The sequence below is a fragment of the Cebus imitator genome, unplaced genomic scaffold, assembly GCF_001604975.1.
Source record: "Cebus imitator isolate Cc_AM_T3 unplaced genomic scaffold, Cebus_imitator-1.0 Scaffold512, whole genome shotgun sequence".
Lineage (NCBI taxonomy): Eukaryota > Metazoa > Chordata > Mammalia > Primates > Cebidae > Cebus > Cebus imitator.
The window spans coordinates 1,394,313-1,415,635 of NW_016107827.1; the positions used below are offsets into that span (position 1 = coordinate 1,394,313).

General features: G+C 50.2%; 1 long non-coding RNA gene across 1 annotated transcript; it reads right to left on the minus strand.

The window, feature by feature from the left end:
- Positions 1-278: 278 nt before the first annotated feature.
- On the minus strand, positions 279-20,999 carry LOC108292903. Its single transcript, XR_005197653.1, has 2 exons — positions 20,375-20,999; positions 279-609 (listed from the first exon to the last, which is right to left on the minus strand). It is a non-coding gene; the product is annotated as an uncharacterized LOC108292903 (long non-coding RNA).
- Positions 21,000-21,323: the final 324 nt, after the last annotated feature.

The window sequence follows — 21,323 nt, forward strand, 5'->3', positions numbered from 1 at the left end:
AGTCTCAGGAATTACATATGAAAAGGGTTTCAGTTTACGGTCTTAGGAATGAAAAGGGGAAGTTGATCTGAGATGCCTGGGTCTCCCTCTTCAAGGCTACGGGCGCGCACCACCAGGCCGGGCTAATTTTTGTAATTTTAGTCGAGACGGGGTTTCACCTCATTGGTCAGGCTGGTCTCAAACTCTTGGCCTCAAATGACCTGCATGGCTTGGCCTCCCAAAGTGCTGGAATTACCGGTGTGAGCTGCCGTGCTGAGTCATTTTTTTTTTTTTTTTTGACATAGACAAAAAGTAAGAGCAACCTCGGCAAGGACACTCTTACTTTTCTCATGGAAATTTCACCGTCATTTTGAAAAGAGCTCAGGTGCATTTTTATCACAGGCTGAAAGGAAACTCCCTGCTCAGAATTAAACTGTGCAGCGGCTCGTCTTCTCAAAGTCCCCGTGATGGGTGCCGTTGGCTTGAGCCTGTGTTGGCCCTGACCAGCCTCCCTCTGGCAGGAGCTCCTCCATGACATGGGATCCCAGGTCTCCACATGGTCCAGCACTGTGGAGACGCTGCCGTCACGAAGGTCACTCTTGCTGCAGAGCAGGCACCGGGGAGCTTTCTCTGCAAAGGGCAGATCACACATGTTAGGGCCCTGGTGATCTCTCGGCTCTGCTGTTGAAAGCAGCCGTGGGCAAATGAGTGTCACTCAAGGCAGGGGGCTGGGTGGCCTCCGGATGTAGCTCACCATCCCGCTGCGGCTGTTCCCCAGGCAAGCCCCGGTGAGACTTGGATTCTTATCACCAGGAGACCTGCACATGCTTCCCCTGCCCAGCTGCCCTCTATGGAAAGGCCTTCAGCAAGAGAGGCCAGCCCTAAACCAATGGAGGTCACTCTGCCCACCCCTGGGCTCCTCCGGGAATGTGTGGGACCTCCAGACACCCGAGAGCTCTGAGGACCAGGGGAGGGAAGAACGGGAGGAAACTGAGGCACCCTTGGGACTGGCACAGCCGCCTGGGCCCAGCCTCTCCTCACACAGACCAGGATGGCTGAGGCTGGGTGAGATCCCTGCAGGGGCCTTTCCTCCCTCAAATTTATGCGATTTTTACAATAAAAGGAAGAGAAGAAGGACGCATTCTCTCTCATGCCCATGGCTTGATAATATGTTCTTCTAAGCACTGAAGATCCTCAGGTAGTAGGATTCTGGAGCTGCTCTGAAACCCCGCCCGGCATACGTGTCCATTTTCCCAGGGGAGTCCTGGCTCCCTTCTCCTGCCTCCTCACCTTCTTAAACAGGTGTGAGGCTCCAGGTAAAGACGGTGGAGGCCTCATCCTGCTTGCCCAGCTCAGCATTCGGCCATATCCCCCGTGGCGGGTGGAGAGCTGGACCCTGCCTCGCCATAAGCTGCATCTGTGCTGTCTTCTCAAAGGCAGCAGTTCTGGGAGCCGGATGGCTTCACCCAGAAAAGAAAAAAAGGAAGGGCCACGTGGAAGGGTTTTGTGCAAGGAGCCACCGGCCCAGCAACCGGCCCAACCTGGGATGGGCAGGGTCAGCAGGGGACGCGAAGGGGATGGTAAGTGGGTTATGCTTCTAGCCAGACACCGTGCACGGAGCTTGAAAACCCTCTCTTCATCTCGAAAAGCCTGAACTTTGTCCCTAAATAAGGGGACATCATCCATAGAAGGAGAACCGAGAGGAAAGGGCATGACGGCAGCAGAGGTGCCCACTGAGAGTGCTCCTTCGTGCCACGAGCCACCTGACGGTGGGCTGTCCTTTCAAACCCCGCACAGGGCCCTCACCACAGGTCCTCAGAGCCTGCCCTGGCACACAGCGGGCTCCTCACTGGCAGGTCCTCAGAGCCTGCCCTGGCACACAGCAGGCTCCTTACCACGGGTCCTCAGAGCCTGCCCTGGCACACAGCAGGCTCCTCACCGGCAGGACCTCAGAGCCCGCCCTGACACACAGCGGGCTCCTCACCGGCAGGACCTCAGAGCCCGCCCTGACACACAGCGGGCTCCTCACTGGCAGGTCCTCAGAGCCCGCCCTGGCACACAGCAGGCTCCTTCCAGCAGGACCTCAGAGCCCGCCCTGACACACAGCGGGCTCCTCACCGGCAGGACCTCAGAGCCCGCCCTGACACACAGCGGGCTCCTCACTGGCAGGTCCTCAGAGCCCGCCCTGGCACACAGCGGGCTCCTTTGGGAATGGACCTAGGAAAGCCAAGTAGCCCCAGCCTGCAAGATATCAGGGCAGGGCAGCCCCTTATCCTGGCCCCCTCAGGCCGAGTTCCACCTCTTCCGCCTTCCTCATCTCCTGAACCCCCTGCTCCTCAGCCACAGAGAGTGCTCTCCCCACCCTGGTGAGTGAAGGGGTGACAGTGACAGTGGCCACAAGTGTGGCTGGGAGCTTTGTACCAGGAGCTGTCCCGGTGCCTCACATCGGCTAAGTCATGTCATTCTCAGGACAATACATGAGAATAAAAATGGGCAGGGCTGGTAGTACCCCATTTTACAGAAGAGGAAACTGAGGGACGGAGTGATCAGTGCTCATCCCCAAATCATAGACCTGCAGAGTGGTGAAGACAGAACAAAAGCCTAGACAGCCAGAGGCCCTGCTCCCCACACTGCCCTCATTCTAGAAGGCTCTGCAGTAACCCAGTCCCACCCACTGTGGATGAGACCAACAGAGACTGAAGGAGAAGGAGAGGGAGGCAGTGGGGCTGGGGCTGGCTCTGTCGATTTTACCAACTGCTAGATTTTCAGAAAATGTGTGAGATGGTTGATGTTGGGTTTGTAGCTGGAAGTCAGTCATCGGTCGAGGGAGACTTTACGCACAGAAATCAGCTAATGCCAAACCTCAGGACCCCTCCCCACCTTGACAGCAGGAGGGGACACTCTCACCGCTCCTGTGGGCCCCGCGGAGGCTCGGCACTTCAGAGCAAGGTTCGCTCATCCACAAAGCATGGGCAGCAATCCCTAATGCAGGGCTGCGTGAGGTTTGGGACAGTGTGAGTGCAGTCTGTGGCCCAGCGTGACCGAGAGCATGTTCACAAAGTGCAAACCAGCACTGTGCTCATCACCCAGATGCCCCGCAGGCCAGCCGGGTGGGCAGCCAGACACCGCTCTAAAACACTGGCCGGGCCCCTCAAACAGAAACACAGGCTGGGAAGCCTATTTTTCTAGAGGGTGGAGGAAGTGCCACAAGGCTTTTCCACAGACCTACGGAAATCAGTTTTTCCAGCTTCTGGAACTCATTTCCGGGCATGCCAGAAAGGCGGGTTTCATTCCTGGGCTGGCTCTGTGAGACTGCCTTCCTGCCGCTTCCCAGAGGCGAGGAGGTTCCCGGGGCTGGATGCCCAGCAGGGAAGGGACATCCTTCAGCTGCTCCACCAGGAGCCACATGATCGGGGAGGAGACGGTGGGGCCCTCCAAGTACACAGGGACCTGAACCTCCCAAATTCCACTGGGGATGGGCCAGGAGGCCCGTTCGTTGCGGACAGGAGGCTCTGGGTGGCACAGCCTTGAGGAAGTGGCAGAGCACCTCCTCACGTCAGGCCACACCCAGACCTCACCCTGGACAAGCTGTGCCGCACACAAACCTCAAACAGTGACCCGTTCCCCTGCGAGTGTCAGGCCCCCCGCCCCGTCCCACCCCACCTGCGCCTCCGTGTCCTCAGCCCAGCGCCCTCCAGCCGCAGGTGCTGGCGCCGGTTTAGTTGGCTGTTTCTCACATTGGACAGAGACCTCCTCTGTCATCTTGCTGAGGCACAAATCTAAGTCGTGTGCGTTTTAGCAGCTAACCGTTGGGGGAAAAAGTTACTGTTTGTGTTGCCAGCTCATACTGACCACAGAAATTAAACGACGGTCAGTGGGCTAAGACAATAGAGATTTATAGCCAGAAAACAAATGTTTTGTGTAAATATCAAAGTGGAATGCTAAGTATGGTGAGAGCTCACAACAGTGACAGAAACAAGAAAAAGCAATTTATGAAAAGGTTTTATTGTGTGCCCCAGCCAGAATTTATTTTTATTGCTTCATAAGCTTTAGCTTTGTTCCATAAAACCTTTAAGGGTCTGAATGGGTGACTCACGTTTTTCAGTTCTGTGTTATTAAATTTTAAGAGGAAAATGATGTGCAATGATGGAATTTGGAATGGGCAGCAGCTGGTGGATGTTTCAGAATGCTCCCCTCGAGAAGCCTCACCACGGCGCGTCCTTCAGTCCACCTCAGCCACGCTGGCTCCCCACCTCAGCCACGCTCACTCCTGCCCTGACTCCTGTTCCTGAGCCCACATGGCACCTCCTAGATGCCACAAATGTTCCCGGGCAGAGCTGTGCAGCACTAATGAGAGCCTGGCTCGCGTTTGCTGGTGATGACCTGGAGGAGACCCAGGTCCTCGGGGAACTCTCGGGGCTGCAGAGCACGGCTCCTCACAGTGTCCTGGAGATGACAGACTTTCTAAGTGTCAAAGCGCCCTGCAAACACACACGTCACTTCTGGACCCTCTTCGGCCAAGCACCTGCACACCCTGGTCTCACCAATTCCTGCCCCTCACTTCCACCCAAGCTGCGCTCTAGGGAGAACACCTTTTGGTAAGAGCCAGTTCTGAAACAGCCACGCAGACCTCCAGCACGCTCAGTCTTCACAATAGCATAAAATCGACCAGGATGAAGAGAAGGTGGCCGGACCCTCACAGAAGCAGCCCCTGGGGTTCAGGAAGCCGCTGCCCTCCTCTCGGCCCAGGTCCCTGCCCAGCCCCCTCACACCCTTGAGGGAGCAGCTGGAAGCCACGCCACTCCCGTCTGAACTTCCCGAAGCTTTCCCAAATTTATTTCTATCAGACAAACAAGAGCTCTTTTACATTATCAAAAAATACATAGGCATCATAAAATTAAAACTACAAGCCCAGATGTCCTCAGAACGAGCCCCGGGGATGAAGGTGGCCGCCTGCTTACGGGTTTCCCTGGCAGCACCTTGCTTTTAGTTTCTGTCTTGCACCTGCTGCTGCTTGCTAGGAGCCAGGCAGTGACGGTGACTGAGTCCACTGTGCAGCCACAGACACCAAGAAGAACGCCCCAGGTGCATGTCCAACACGTGGCCTGCCCTCACTCATGGTCTGGTCACCAGAACTCCAGGAACCTAACTTCACAGTGCAGGGATCCAGGTGCTGAGGGTCAGCCAGCTGGGGTGTGGGCTCACAGGGTGCTGCCCACAGCTCACACCTGATGGTCCCGGTCCATAACATAGCGTGGCCCCAGGAGGCCTTTGCAACCTCAGACTTGAGTGCAGAAATGCACGCGTGCACTTGTCGCTCTGCGAAGAGGATCCATCACCAACAGAGACTCATCAGAGGCACCCTGCTCCCCACACGGGAGGCCAGAAGTAAGATCCCTTTCCGGATCCACTTAGGAGGAGGCTGCACTCCTCCGGGAACCCCTCATCTGTAGCACGTGAGTAGCCGTGGGGTCTCCAACTCAAAGACTAGCACAGTTCCTGCTTGAGTATTATTTGTAACAGTTTCTTGAGAGCAAAGGACCCTTCCCATAGCACGTGCTGGTCCCACTTCACTTGAAACACAGGCAAGTCCTGGACAATATGCTTTCGTGAGCATCACACGTCGCCCGCCTTTAAAGAGAGCTCCTGGAGGAGGCGGCTTTGGCCAGCAGAGAACTTTTGTAAGTTATTCATCCAACAAACATGTGGATGTCTCTTCCAACGGGCGCTGCCCCGGGTGCTGGACTCTCTGGGAGCACAGGCTGGGGCAGAGATCGCTGGGACAGAGGCGTGGGTGATGTGTGAAGTCCGAGGGTCACTCTCAGCTGATGTTTTCGGGGACCTCTGCATGTTGTGGTGCATGCAGATCACCTGCAGCAGAGGACATGTGTGCCTGGCGGAGGCCTCTGTACACTCGGAAGCCCCCGTGTGCTGGGCCAGAGGCTGGGTACCTGGGAGTCGGGGCTGTGGCTTTCGAAGCTTGGGCAGGACTCAGCGTTGCCTCCGAGATGATTCAGAAACCTCTGGAAGGTTCTGAGAAGGAACAAAGGAAATCTGGCTGATGTCTCCAAAGGACTCTTCAGGCTTTGGGGTGGGGGGAGCAAAAGCGGGAGAATGGGGCAGGGTGGGCCTGTCATGCCGGCATGTGGGCCACGGGGTAGATGTGGCAGCAGGGAGGCGGGGGCACAGAGGAAAGGGACCATGCTGGGGCCCAATTTCTGAAGGGAAGGCTCAGGGCATGTTTGCTGGAGCCCAGCTGAGGGTCGGCATTTCTGGTGAGATGGAGGAGGCCCTCCACAGGGCTTCAGAATCTCTGACATTCCCATCTCAAACCACCGCTGGCTTTTATGTGGAGACACAATAATATAATAGTACAAATAATGGAGCCTGGGAGCTCCAGTGCGATCCTGCTCACCGTGGTGGATTCCGAACGCTGGTGACTAGTAATGACTTCTTAGCATGACAGAAGCCTCCCACCTTGAATACAGATTCATCCAGGCCCACAGGCGCTGCTGTCAAATGTCCTGTGGAGAAGGTAGAGGCATCCAAAACTGCCCTGTGAACCGGTTTTGCTGGCAGCATTTAAATCCACTTCCCTCAACCCCCGAAATGGAAAAACAGTTTTCACTTGGAAGAGCTCTGGACGCTGTAGTTGGTGACAGCAACCTTCTTGGAGCCTGTGGTTTACCGTGAGGAGGGCTTTCATGTACCCCAGGCCACACGTGGACTTCTCTCGCTGAGGCAGGACATTGGTTGGGAAGTTGGGTCCCCCAGCTTGAGATGTCTGTGTCCGTCGATTCTCAGCAAAATGCTGGCTCCCAGAAGAATGGGGTCACTGGGTGGCTCCCATGGTCCAGAGCTCCCCTGAACGCCCTGCTCATCTCTCCCGCCCACGGTGTTCCTGAGCCCACTTCAGGCCACATCCCAGGGACGTCCCTCTGTGCTGAAGTAGCCACGACCCTGCCCAGACCACAGGGGAGTCCCCGACACAATCGTGGGAGGTGGTGTCCCTTGCTGTACCAAGTCAACCACTATAGCAAACCTCCTACTGTACTAAACCACCAGTAAACCAGCCACTACACCAGTAAGCTAGTCGCTATACTAGTAAACCAATCTCTACAGTAAACCAACCACGCTACTGAAAAACCACTCACTATACATCAGTAAACCAACCACCACATCAGTAAACCAGCCGCTACACCAGTAAACCAGCTGCTATACCAGTAAGCCAACCTCTATACCAGTAAACCAGCCACTCTACCAGTAAACCACTTACTACATCAGTAAACCAGCCACTAGACCAATAAACCAGTCACTACACCAGTAAATCAACCACTATACTGGTAAACCACTCATTACACCAGTAAACCAGCCACTATACCAGTAAACAAACCACTACGCTGATAAACCAACTACTATATGGGCAAACCACTCATTACACCAGTAAACAAACCACTACACCAGCAAACCAGCCACTCCAGTAACCAGCCACTACACCAATAAACAAGCCATAACACTAGTAAACCAGCTATAATACTGGTAAACCAACCACTATACTGGTAAACCACTCATTTTACCGGTAAACTAGCCACTACACCAGTAAACCAGCCACTGTAGTGCTAAACCAACTACTACATTGGTAAACCAACCACTACACCAGTGTATTAGTCAGGTTCCTCAGAGGGCCAGAACTAATAAGATCTATGCATATTTGGAAGCAAGGTTATTAAGGATAACCAGCTTACAGGATCACAAGGTAAAGTCTCACAATGGACTGTCTGCAAGTTGAGGAGCAAGGAAGGAAACTGGGGTGGATCAGGGAAACCAGCAGTGCAGCCTTCAGTCTGTGGCTGGAGGGCCAAGAGCCCCCGAAATCACTGGTGTAAGCGCAAGAGTCCGAAGACGAAGAACCTGGAGTCTGATGTTCAGGGCAGGAAGCCTCCAGCACTGGAGAAAGGTAAGAAGACCCAGAAGACTCCATTTTCCTCAGCCCGCTTTTTCCAGCTGCATTGATTCACATGGACTCACATGTGAATCTTCTCTGGCAACACCCTCCCAGACACACCCAGAATCAATACTTTGCATCCTTCAATCCAATGAAGTTGACAATATAAACCATCACAACCAGTAAACCAGCGACCAAAGCAGTAAACCAACTACCACACAAGTAAACCAGCCACTAAACTGGTAATGCAACCATTACATCAGTAAACCATCCATTACACCAGTAAACCACCCACTATGTTGGTAAACCAACTACCACGCTAACCACTACACTGGTAAACCACCCATTACAGCAGTAAACAGCCGCTATACCAGTAAACCAGACACAACACCAGTAAACCAACACTATACTGATAAACCAACCACTATACAAGTAAATAAAACACTACACTGCGACATGAGTAGTGTATATGAGTAAACCAGCTACTATACCAGTAAACCAAGCACCACACCAGTAAACCAGTCACTACAGCAGTAAACCAACTGTTTTATGAATAAACCAACTGTTCCACTAGTAAACCAACAACTACACTAATAAACTGGCAATGATGCCAGTGACTGCCACGGGCACTGCCCACCCACCAGGACACTGGTGCCTGGCTCGTCCGAAGCAGCAGACAGCGGTCCCTATAGCCAGAAAGCCGGCCCCTGGCAGCAGCGGCCAGGTCTTCGGGGACCGGCTGCATTGGTCCTGGAGCCTTTCCAGAACTCTGCCTGGCCTGGCCCTGGGTCAATTCCAGTCCCCAGTTGGGCAGAGGAGAGGAAACCAGGTTTCCTCCAGGTAGCAGTGACAGAGAGCCGTTGAGGGTTCTTGAGGAGGGAGGGGACTGAAGAAAAATATATGGTCAGCAGTTTCCAACAGGGATTTGCTAACCTTGCAAGTCTCATCATTACAACAGAATGAAAAGGGGTATTTTCCATATTTATTTATCAAATTGCAGCTAAGTTTTGAATGCCTTGATTGCGTTGTGTCGCTTAGCGACCTAACTATCTCTCTTTCCCTCTACATTGGTAGATTTCAGGCTGAAGACAGTGCAATGGGTCTGGAATAAATGTTCGCATGGGTTCCAGTGCTGGAGCACCCAGGGGAGGGAATAATCAGCCTGTGCTGTCCAGGCCGCAGTTTCGAAGCAGCGCTTTCCTTTTGAGACTTTGGAAATTCATTTCCTTGTTAATTTCTTACTCACAGAGCTATAAACTGGAAACACAAGTATGGACTCAACATAAATGCAAATCGATAGAAATAAAATTGTGACTATTAAGTACAACATTTTCCATGAGGAATAGAGTTGAAGGCGGCTGAGTTAGCTGGCTCACATCTAGCACTTTGGGAGGCCGAGATGGGTGGATCACTTGAGCTCCAGAGTTCAAAACCAGCCTGGTCAATATGGCGAAACCCATCTCTTCAAAATACAAAAATTAGCCATGCATGGTGGTGCATGCCTGTCATCCCAGCTACTTGGGAGGCTGAGGCAGGAGAATTGCTTGAACCCAGGAGGCAGAGGTTGCAGTGAGCCAAGATCACGCCACTGCACTCCAGCCTGGGTGAGAGAGTGAGACTCTGTCTCAAAAAAACAAAAAGAGTGGGAGGAATGCCAACATGGAGGGAAAAGACGTATCTGGAAAGCCCTAATAAAGGAGCCGAGGCCACAGGACATGAAAGGCAGGTGGCGAGAAGACCCAAAGTTGGCATCCAAGGACAACGGCTTCCCTCTCCTGCAGGCTCGTCCAGGCCGTCACACAGGGCAGGGTGGAAGGCACTGTGACACCACAGTCACAATGGGGTCTGCATGGCGGCCTCTTGGAAGGGGCGAGGCAGGTGCCTATGGGAGAGCCAGGTGGGACATGAGTCCCAGAGGGAGGGTGGGTCAAAAAGGAAAGGCCTGCACTGTGTGACATCCTAAGGCAAGGGTGACCGGTGAGCAGTTCCAGAAGAACTTTGCTACCCGGTCAGTGCAGCTGCTGGGCTCTGGCATGAGATGGGGCAGAGCACAGGTGGTGGGACAGCTGCCGGGAGCGGGTCCCAGGCAGGAGCGGGTCCCAGGCAGAAGCGGAGGACACCGGAGGGCACAGGACGGACTCTTCCTGCCCTGAGGGCTCTGGAGGAGAACCCTAAACCAGAACTCCAGTACACACGGTGGGGGCTGAGGGTCTGCCGGAACCCCAACCCTGAGGGGACTCGTGCTCCCTGTGCACACCTAGAGCCTCCTCCCAGGGGGTCTCAGGCACAGCTCTGCCTGAGGCTTGAGGCAAGACGAGGCGTCTCTAAGCAGGTGGCCCTGGGGGCATCGCCTTGACCATACCCAGGACGCTTGACCAAGCAAAGGGACTGGTCACAAGGGCTGTGATGCCCGGAGGGATTTTTTTTTTAATTTTATAATGTCAGTAGCTTTAGGGGGACAAATGGTTTTTGGTTACACAGATGAAGGTGCGGCGGTGAAGTCTAGGATCTTAGTGTACCTGTCGCCCAGTCGTGCACATTGTACCCAAGGTGTAACTTTAGGTCCCTCACCCCCGAGCCCCCATCTCCCTCCCCGCCTCGGAGTCTCCGATGTCCATTATCCCACTCTGATGCCTTTGCATGGTCATAGCTTTGTTCCCACTTGTAAGTGAGAACACCCGGTTTTTATTCCTGAGTCATTTCACTCAGCATAACAGCCTCCAGCTTCACCCAGCTTGCTGCAGAAGACATCGTTTTGTTTTTTTATGGCTGAGTAGTATTCCACAGTGTAATGCAGCACATTTTCTTCATCCACTCGTCAGCTGATGGGCACTTAGGTGGATTCCGTATCTTTGCAATTGTTAGAGGATTTTTTAAGCTACAGCCTGAAGTCTCAGGGATTCCATGATTTGACAGTGGTGTCTCCCTGCGTGTTCTCTCTGCATTTTATTCCATGTTATCTCAGCCAGCTTGAACTGCAATAACAAAACACCACAGATGGGTGGCTTAAATGGCAGACATGCATTCTCTTGAGTCTGGAGGTTGGAGGGCCACCATCCAGATGCCAGGCAATTCTGTGTTTGCCAAGGGCTCCCTTCCTGGCTTGAAGACGGCGGCACCTTCTCACCGTGTCCTTACACGGTGGAGAGAGCCCTGGCATCTCCTCCTCTTCCTCTAAGGACACTGGTCCGATTGGATCAAAGTTCCACCCTCGGGGCCCCCTCTGACCCAATTTACTTCCTTAGAACCCTCTCCCCAAATGCAGTCATCCTGGGGTTTGGGATGTCAGTGTGTGGATTCTAGGGAGACAGAATCCACACATTGGATTCATAATGGATGATGGACATTTTTCCTTAGACATCTTCTAAGAAAAGAAAACTCTCCCCTGCCTTCCCACTCCTAGGAGAGGAGCCAGAGGGATAGGGCCACGAAGCCCCAGCACGCGTCCTGCAGAAGCTGGGGTCCCGAGGGCTCTCCCTGGGGAGACGGAGAGCTGTCCATGCTTGGCAGCCCCTGTCCACACCCTAAGGATGCTGCCTCCACCCCTGACCTGTCGTGCCCCCACCCACTGTGCCTGTTTCACATGCCTCAACCTCCCCTTTCTGGCTCTCCTTCCAGAGTCCTCCCTTAAACTAGCAATCTGCAGCTCATAGGGATGATGAGGTAGGAGCCAGTCTCAAAAGAGACAGGGAGGGTCACATCTGGGTGGCAGAGACCACCACCTGCAGAGCCCAGGTGGCAGGTCCTGGGAGGTGCGGGACATGCCACCAGGGGCTCAGTTGTTCCATTTATAAGATTCTTAGATCCTTATTCCTGCCCGGGGTTCATACACAGTATTTCTAAGCAAGCCACACTTCTGAATTGCCACTTGTTTCTCAAATGAAAATTATTTTCAACATATATTATGTCAATTAACAAACTCAATTGCAGGCAGACCACAACAGCAGAGGCTGAGGGGCATGTGGAGGCCACTGCGGTGTGAGGCCACCAGGCCTGGGGAAGAGCTCCCTGACAGTACATGGGTTGAGCTGACCTTCCCCAGGCGTGCTTTACAGCTGAATACGTGTGTGTCGTGTGTGTCTGTATGCACACAACATCACAGGCAGACACAAGCTCACAGACGAGGATGGGGATTCAGAGAACAACAGGTCATCGGGATCTCGTGTTCATCACTTTTAGGGGTTAGTGTCAGAGTCTTTCTCATACTCGGCCTCAGTGTAGACATACTCATCTTCTGCCCTGACAGAGCGGCGAATCCACCCAGACCGTGACTTTGAGCTTTCCCTTAAGGGCTCAGAGCTGCCTTTGCCTCCAAGCCCTTTTTCCCCTCCCACTCTCCTGTGTGGACTGGAGTCCTGGAAGTGATGGAAGCTGGAAGGTCCAGTCTGGAGTCACTGCAGAGTATGCTGCTCATGCTTCATAATTGCATTTGCAGTGACCAAGAAGAGGAGAAAACAACAGCTCGGGCAATTCAGGCTTCAAGAATCTCACCCCTGGGAGAGGAGTCATACCTCCACCAAGGCTGGTCCACCCGGCCCCAGGGGATTTTCCTGCTGGGAAAACAGAGCACTTTGCAAGTTGTTCCTTGGATACTCAAGGTCGGAGGAGGACAGTGAAGACTGTATGTAACCAGATCTCCTTAGTTCTTACACTGCCACAGTGACTCAACCGCCCCTGCCTCCTGAAGAGCCAGGCTAGGAGGAAAAACCAAACAAAGTAAAAGCATGCGGGAACGCCCTGCCCAGGACCCCCACGAATGCCTACACTGCCAAGGAGCGTCTCTGCCCAGGAAAGTCCCACGACTTGCTGCCTTCTCCATCCCAATCTGCACTTTGAAATCACGGAGAGAAATACTGAGTATCCCAAGACAGATTCCACTGCCACAGTGAATGGTGCGGGAGGCCTCCCAGCCCCGTGCCAATGACAGGGAGCTTGCTCAGGAAGCTGGTTCCCCTCGTTCTCTCAATTTCCACTCTTCTTTCCAGAGCCTGGGTACCTTGAAAGGCATCGATTAAAGTAGTTACAGCAATCTTGCAAAAAATTGTTGTTAAGAAGGGTCTTGAGTCTGGAGGTTGGAGGGCCACCATCCAGATGCCAGGCAATTCTGTGTTTGCCAAGGGCTCCCTTCCTGGCTTGAAGACGGCGGCACCTTCTCACCGTGTCCTTACACGGTGGAGAGAGCCCTGGCATCTCCTCCTCTTCCTCTAAGGACACTGGTCCGATTGGATCAAAGTTCCACACGTGAAATTAACCAAGGAGCTCAAACTAAACACTGCATTACAAAGACAGCGAATATTAATGCAATGGAAATTGCACGTAGGGTCCAAACTTATACACACAGCGCTGGAAATGATGAGTATCCATCTGTGAACCTAAAATACACAAGAGCATGATATTTCCCAAATAAGTTGATGCAATTACACATTGCAGAGAAAATATGATTAAAAGGTTTATAGTAAGGAGGCAGGAAAAAAAAAACCCATGTTTGTTTTCGTTGTTAGATTCAAAACTATTCAGTGCAACAACACGTATCCTTGGGCAACAACCCAAGCAAGCAGAAGGCAGGCTATGAGCCCCGCTCGGCGGGAAACACATTGGAAGCCCCACCTCCCAAGACAGCTGGGGAGTAAGATGCCAGCAGAAAACATTTTTCAAATTATCAAAGCCAGAATGTTCCAGATGCGAAAAAAAACGTGGTATATGACTGGAAAATGGTCCTGGAAAATGGGGAAATCCTTTTCAGTCGGAGAGGAGACGCTCTGACCGGAGAAAGTGACCTCTGAAGTGACTCTGGAAGGGTGGACAGAGTGTGGAAAGGTGCAAACGCCAGGAAGGGATTTCTGGGAGCAGAAAGGCAGATTTAAATACCTAGAAGTAGAGTCAGGCTTATGGAAGACAGAAAGAAAGTGCAAACCACCAAGCAGCCAGCCGAGGGAGCCACAGACGGGGCCACCCAGATGGGCAAAGACAGACGGTCTACAGGGCACTTTAGCGCCAACGAAAGTTGGTAGGAAAAAAGCAACAAAACAAATAATGAAAAAGCAGGCAGGGGTCAGACCCAGAGCATCCTCCAGACGGGTGGAGAGGACCGTGGCTGGGGGAGGCCGGACAGGATGGAAGATGATGGCCAGGAAGATAGGCGGTGAAGGGCAGCGGAGGAGGAGACGGGGACCCTCTGTGGAGGGGAATCAGGAGTACCTGACATGCTGCAGTGTGAGGGTAAGATGAACCTCAAGGTTAACCAGAAATGCCAAGCGCTCACCTCCCGCTGGGGCATGTTAGAACAGTGGCCTCGTGGACAGAGGAGGAGACCCGCTGAGTGGATACTGGATAAACACAGGACTTCTTCTGTTTGGGATGTGATAACAAAGGGCCCTCGTCGAGGGGGTTTAGAAGAAACAGACATTTATTGCTCACAGTTCTGGAGACTGGAAGTCCAGGATGAAGGGGCTGCCAGGGCTGATGTCTGGTGAGGGGTCAATTTCTGGTTGGCAGATGGCGCCTTCTCACAGTGTCCTCAGAGAGTGGGACAGCCCTCAGGGTCCCGTCTATACGGGCACTAACCCCACTTATGAGGGCTTCACCCTCATGACCCCAGCACCTTCCAGAGGTTCCAGCTTTTCATACTGCTACCTTGAGGGTTAGGTTCCCGCATGAATTTGCAGTAGATGTGAGAGACTTTTCTAAGTTAGATACAATTGGAAGGGAATCATGTTACAAAGCTGAGATTCTGGAATAAAAGGATGTCTGAGTGTTTCATGCACTTATCTCCCCAGAAGGCTTGAAGATTCATCCTTCCAGGACATCATTTTTGAGTTTATCTGGGGCTTTGGCCTCATGGGTCGATACAGTTTGTGAAGGAATTAGAAGGGAGAAAATTTAAATAAAAGCGAAGGGAGGATAATGTCAAAGAAAAGTCACAAAGTTTAGGGAAGTCGGCTGAGATAAAGGGCACCTCTGACGCTTGATGATGGGAAGGGACCGAGGGCATGCGGGTTCCCTGCACCGTCAGCCCAGCGCCCTTGGACGAGCGGCCTGGGGTCAGTGGCCTGAATTCAGGGCTGCGAGGCACAGATGGAGTGCGTGTGGTTCCTACCTGTCAGATCAATCACAGTCGCGGACGTCCTCATGGGAAAACTCACCAGACGTGAACACAGTGTGTGAACAATGGCGGCTGTTGTGGATCCTGGGGTCCCTGGAAGGCTGCAGGCTGAGCCATTGAGACCCACTGGCCCCCCACCCTCTCTTCAAGTATGTTTGCTAAGTGAGTAGCCTTAGGAGAGCCAGACAGTGCCTCCCTCCAGAGAGGAACAGGCGGGTCTGCTCAGCATCCAGGGCAAAGGCCAGTCGGCCCCACAGTCGGCGGTGGGACCCAGAGCCCCTGAGCTGCAGCTCCTTGTCAGACCCACAGCCACACTCACCGAGGACTTCGGGAACAGGGAGAGCAAAACCTCAGACTTTTCACAGATTTAGCTTTTGACACTAGTGTCATCAGAATAAATCTGAAAACCAAAGACAAAGAGATAAACCTTAAAAATACCGAGAGTAAATAACACGACTCTTTCAAAGAGCCACATTTAGAGCCTCAGTTCACTTCTCAACAGACAGAAACCAAAAGGCGTGTAGTGATGGCACTGACGTGCTTACAGACCACACACAACAATCCATGCCCAAGAGAGATGGTTTTCCAAAAGGAAGGCGGAAACAGAGATGTCCCAGACAACCAGAGCTCACGGACATGAGGCAGGACAAGTGTTTTGGAAGAGAGGAAATGCTAAAAGTAAGAAAGGGTACACAAAAGGGTAAGTATTTGAAGTAAACCTACATAAAGAGCTGATATTTAAGACAGTAATAAAAATGTTTCATGCACCTGAAACCTGATAAAATGCAAGACAAAGCACGAAGAGTGAAATGACTTACATGATGTAAATGTGATAATTTAGGACAGATGATGTCAAAGGTGGATTTTTGGTATAAAGTAACCATTGAAATAATAGCAAAAATGTCAACAATAAGCTCAGAGGCAGAAATAGAGTAATAAAAATATTGATTCAATCATAAAAAACACAAGGGGAAAAAGGAACAAAAAGCACATGGGGCGAATAGAAAATAATAGATGGTGGATTTAAAATAAAATACAACAGTAATGGTGTTAACTGTAAATCGACTAAATATGCTAACTGGAAAACAAAGATGATCTCTCCTTGATAGAATAAACGATCCCAGGGCACACTGCTTATAACAGAGCTAATTTAAACATCAGCACAAAGAAGTAACAGGGTAAAAGACTGAACAAGATACACCACAAAATTCAAAAGCAAACATATCCAGTTTTAAAAACTGATGTAACTAATGAAGAAAAAAGACAGACTTGGCAAGCTTGTCCAACCCTCTGCCCGTGGGCCCCGTGCAGCCCAGAGTGGCTTTGAAGGTGGCTCGAACAAATTCATACCCTTTCTTAAACATTAGGAGATTGTTTGTGATTTTTTTTAGCTCATCAGCTATCATTAGTGTTCGTGTATTTTATGTGTGGCCCAAGACACTTCTTCTTCCAATGTGGTTCAGGGAAGCCAAAAGATTAGACACCCCTGCTTTAAAGCAAGGAGTATTACTGAAGATAAGGATATTTCATAAGAATAAAAAGTTATTATTTATAATACTATGTAAAGGGAATCATATGTTAAGCCTAGTGGGATGTATTTTATTAATGGAAGTGGGTTTTATATTTAAAATCAGTCATAGTAAAGCAACATAACAGAATAAAGGATAAAAACTATATGATAATATCAATGACTACAGAAATATGATATAATAAAACTCAACATCTATTCATAATTTAGATTAAAAAAAATTAAAAAGAAACCTCAGTTAACCATAAGCATAAGGATATTTCCCAAATGTGACAAAGGGTATTTACAAAATTACCAATGCAACAGCTGAATACTAAAGGCACAGCTAACAGAATTGGAAATGAGACAAGGGTTTCCACTATCTCCATTTCCTTCAGTATTGTACTAGAAGTACCAACTGAGACAATGGGGTAAGAAAAGGAAATTTAAAAGTTAGAGTTAGACGTAAACAAATAAAACCTTCATTATTTAGCCAAACAAAAATATTTTGAATGTGGAACTTCAAAAAAAACCTGTAACTATTTAAATTAATAAGTTAATTTAAGATAGCTGAATATGAGTTCAACATTCAAAAGTCAGTTGCATTTCTGTATACTAGCACATCTAGAAAGCGAAATTTAAAAAAAATTGCAATACCCTAAGAATATTAATACCAAGAAATAAATATAACAAAAATTTGCAAAACTTTTATAAAAGACTGAAAAAAATGTTCTTGAAACCAATTAAAGAAGTTTATATAAAGATAGGCATACGCCACTTTCACAAACTGGAGGATTAAATGTCAAAATTGTCAAGTGAGCCCAAATTGGCTTACAGATTCAATACAATACCAGTCGAAGCTCCTGCAGGCTTTAGTTGTGTTTTTGGTGAAAATTGACAAGTGGATACTAAGATACATATGGAAAGCCCCAGGGGCCAGACCAGCGAGGACAGTCTTGACGGAGAGGAACGCAGCTGAAGCATTCTCATCACCAGACATCGAGACAACTTTTATCAGCCAATAGCAGTTAAAATAGTGTTGCCGCAAGGCCAACAAACCACACAGAAATTCTAGAAACAGAGACACACACATGTGCAGCCACTCAGTGATGACTGAGGTGAGAATGCAGGGCTGTGGGGAGAACACGCTGTTTCAAACACGTGTCATGGAAAGTAAAACGCGAAATCTGCAGCCCCCAACTGACTGAACGGCCCTCCTCTTGGCCAAGGGGACCCCAGAAACATTTGAACAAGTAAAACGCGAAATCTGCAGCCCCCCACTGACTGAACGGCCCTCCTCTTGGCCAAGGGGACCCCAGAAACACTTGAACTGAGTTCCTGGCTGTGATGGGACGGGAGGTAGGGTGCGCCTCATTGCACCCCTCCCCCACTGCCGCCATGAGTCTACCTTCCCTAAGAGCGAAGCAGAAACCAGCCCTTTTGGAGATTTGCTCCGCTGCTGACTCACTGGCCTCATCACGCACCCTCCCTTTCTAAGATCTTGACTCAACAACCAACAGCATTCCTTCCTGATGGTAGCCCACTGGCCATGGAGTAGCTCTGGCACTCTGCAGAGAATGTGCAGGGAGGGTTTTCATATCCTCTGCATCAGCTTTTGAAGTCAGAGGGCCAAAAACGCCACCCTCAGATCACGCTAACACCGCCAGCTTTTGATCATTCGATCCACAGAGAAGCGAGACGCTCAGGTGCACGTGTACATGTTCTTCTTTTCATAAATATTCATGGTTTTTGTAGCTTATCAAGTATGTACATTGGATGTCCCATTCTGAATAAATTTTTGTCTTATTCTTTCCACCCATGAAGTATCTGTTTCCAACTTCTGACTGGAGGCTACACTTCCCAGCCTGTCAAAATGGCCACTCTTGCACCCTTCACAAGAAACAAAGCCCTCCTTTCCAAATGTATGAACCTCCTCTTTCTTCAGCTGACAATCACCGGGTCAGCTATGTATGAGTAATAACATGAACCTGAATCCCTGCAATGTGATATATTTAAAAATCATTTCCAAGTTACTATCAAACCTGGAAATAAGAGGTGAAACTGTTAAATTTCTAGAAGATTACATAGGAAAATATCTTAAGGTTCATGAATCTTTCCTAAACAGGACACAAAAGCCCACCCACAAAGGAAAAGATTAACAAATAGGATTTGATGAAAATTAAGAACTTCTGTTCAATTGAGAGAATAAAAGGCACTAATTGAGAGAAGATATGTAATATATATATATTCCTGAAAAATAACTCATCTAAAATTTAAGGACATACATTCTTATATATATGTTTAAGGATATATATGTAATATAACACGTTACAAATCAATAACAAATTGATGAGAAGTTAAATGAGAAAAAGACTTAAGCACTTCACAAAAGATGTTCAAATGACCAATAGGCACATTTGAATGTGCTCAACCTCATTAATCATCAAGCAAATGCAAAGTAAAGCCACGGTGAAATACCACTCCTCACTGCCAGAACGCCTGCACTTGAATGCTGCCAACGTCACATGCTGAAAAAGACTTGGAGCAGCTGGAATTCTGATCCTTCGCTGGTGAGGATGTAAATCAGTAAAGCCACTGGGGAAACATCTTGATGGTGCCTTATACCACTGAGCATGCATGAATTCTATCACACCCAGCAGCTTCACTTCTAGGCAGGTAGCCACCTGCAGTGCATTCACATGTGCACCAGAAGACTTGTTCGTATCCACCTTGTTTGTAATAGCCTAAAACCAAAAACTGTCCATCAGTACTTGAATGGTTCAATAAACCATGGGAGGGAGAGAGAAGAAAACAGCATATGAGAAAGAACAGTCTTTATGGTTGAGGAAATTTATGGAGAAGCAGCAATGGAGTAACGTGTATTTAACAGGAAACGCAACAGAACAACGACAGAAAACACACAGATACCCAAAACCACATGAATGAAGCACAGACAGGACATTGAGTGGAAAATGGCACACACGGAAAACCACGTGCTGTGTGGTTTTATTTGCATGGAGTTCATAAAACTAGGCAAGATGGATCTGTGGTAACGAATGTGCAGCACGCCAGATTCTGTCTTGACTGAGGGGAGGCTGCTTGAAGGTGTTAAACCGTCAAATTTCACTGGGCTAAAAGCTGAGATTTGCGGACCTTGCTGTCTAAGTGCTGTGTTTCAACAGAAAGTTCATCCAAATCCTTGTGCTCTGGAGTTTGTAGCACTGAAAATATTCTTCTTTTAGGGGGAAGAAACTTTTCTAGCAAAAGAAACCAAGGAAATATCCCTCCAAAAGAGGTTTAAAATCAAAGCAAAGGGGAAGAATGAATATCAACTAACCAGAGGTCAGTTATTTGCTTGTGTGGATTGTGAAACTATTTCACCCCCAAGAACACCTGACAAAGCCCTGCTCTTTCGGAAATTTCCAATGGCGGCAGCTTTAGGCTTTTCCTCCCGGGATCCTGTGAGATTCCTGGCGGAGGGGCTGTGCTGCGCAGCCGTGGACCCCGTTCCCACAGGGAGGCCGGCTTACCGCGGCGGCTCTCCACAGCAATCCAAACAAGCAGGCTGTGGTTCACCAAGAGCCATCAGACACGTACACACTTACCCCGTGGCTGCTTCTCCATGAATTTCGTAAACCACAAAAACTATCCTTTTTCATACCCCGTTTTCTTCTGTCTCCCTCCCACCTGCTTCCTTCTTCACAAAACTGCCCGCCAGTTCCCAGCAATGGAATTCCTCGCTGGTAAATTAAGTGATTGCCACAAATGTCAAGGCCGACGCCCCTCAGTCATATCCTCCTCCAAACCCTGCAAACCCATAAGACCTCAGCACAGAATCCACTTTATTAAAACCAAAAAGTTCCCGTCATTAACTCCTGACGCTCCTTGAGACAAGCAATGACACTGTAAGCTTGGACACGTCATCCTGTGGGACTGTAGGACTGCGTCTTCATCGTGGTCTGGGATTTCCAAGTTCTTCTTCGTAGCCGTGGTTTCGTCTCCTGTTTGTGAAACTTAGAGATCCGTGAAGACTTTACAATAAATACAGGAGCGTGTTTCTTAGGAACCCTCTCTCACTCATGGGAACTTTTCTGACTGGTTAGCCAAAAACACACAGGAAATGTCATTTCACCACATATTTTTCTGTTACAAATCTTTTTGTCCCGTGTCTGGCCATAGGAGCATGGCTATAAAGTTGTGCTGTCTTCCAGTTTCATTTTTAAGTGAGAACGTGGGATTTCCTGCTTGATCAGAAACCAGAGCTGATCCCCTCTGCACATCTGCAGAGCTTCACACCGAAGCAGAACCCAGCAGAACCCACAGAACCACGTAAGAGCTGCCACAGCATCGCCACAGTTGTGAAATGCCTGAGACGCAGAACAGGTCCCTCTTCTGTGTCCTCACCAGCCTGACTCGGGCAAACAGTGTTTGCTGGAAAGAAACGGACAGGGAACGCAGCTGGCCATCACGCCTGTGTGACCACCCAGGGTTTTCTTCAGCTGGAGCCACTGCTGTTGCCAGGCCTCGTGTGGCCTCATCCTGTGGCAGTGGGAGAGGGAGGGAATCACCAAGCCGCTCACAATCCTCGCACGCCCTCGGCCACATGCAGACGCGCTCCTTCCACTCCCCTGTGGAGACGGGTCTTCATGCTCAGAGGCCTGCTGCACCCTCCCTCCCTCTGGTCACTCTTCTCTTTCTGCCGCTGTCCCTGGACGCTGGAGGGCCAGGAGCGGAGGTCACGCTCCCTCACAGCCGCCCCTCGCCCCCCAATTCACTCCTGTGTTTTCCCC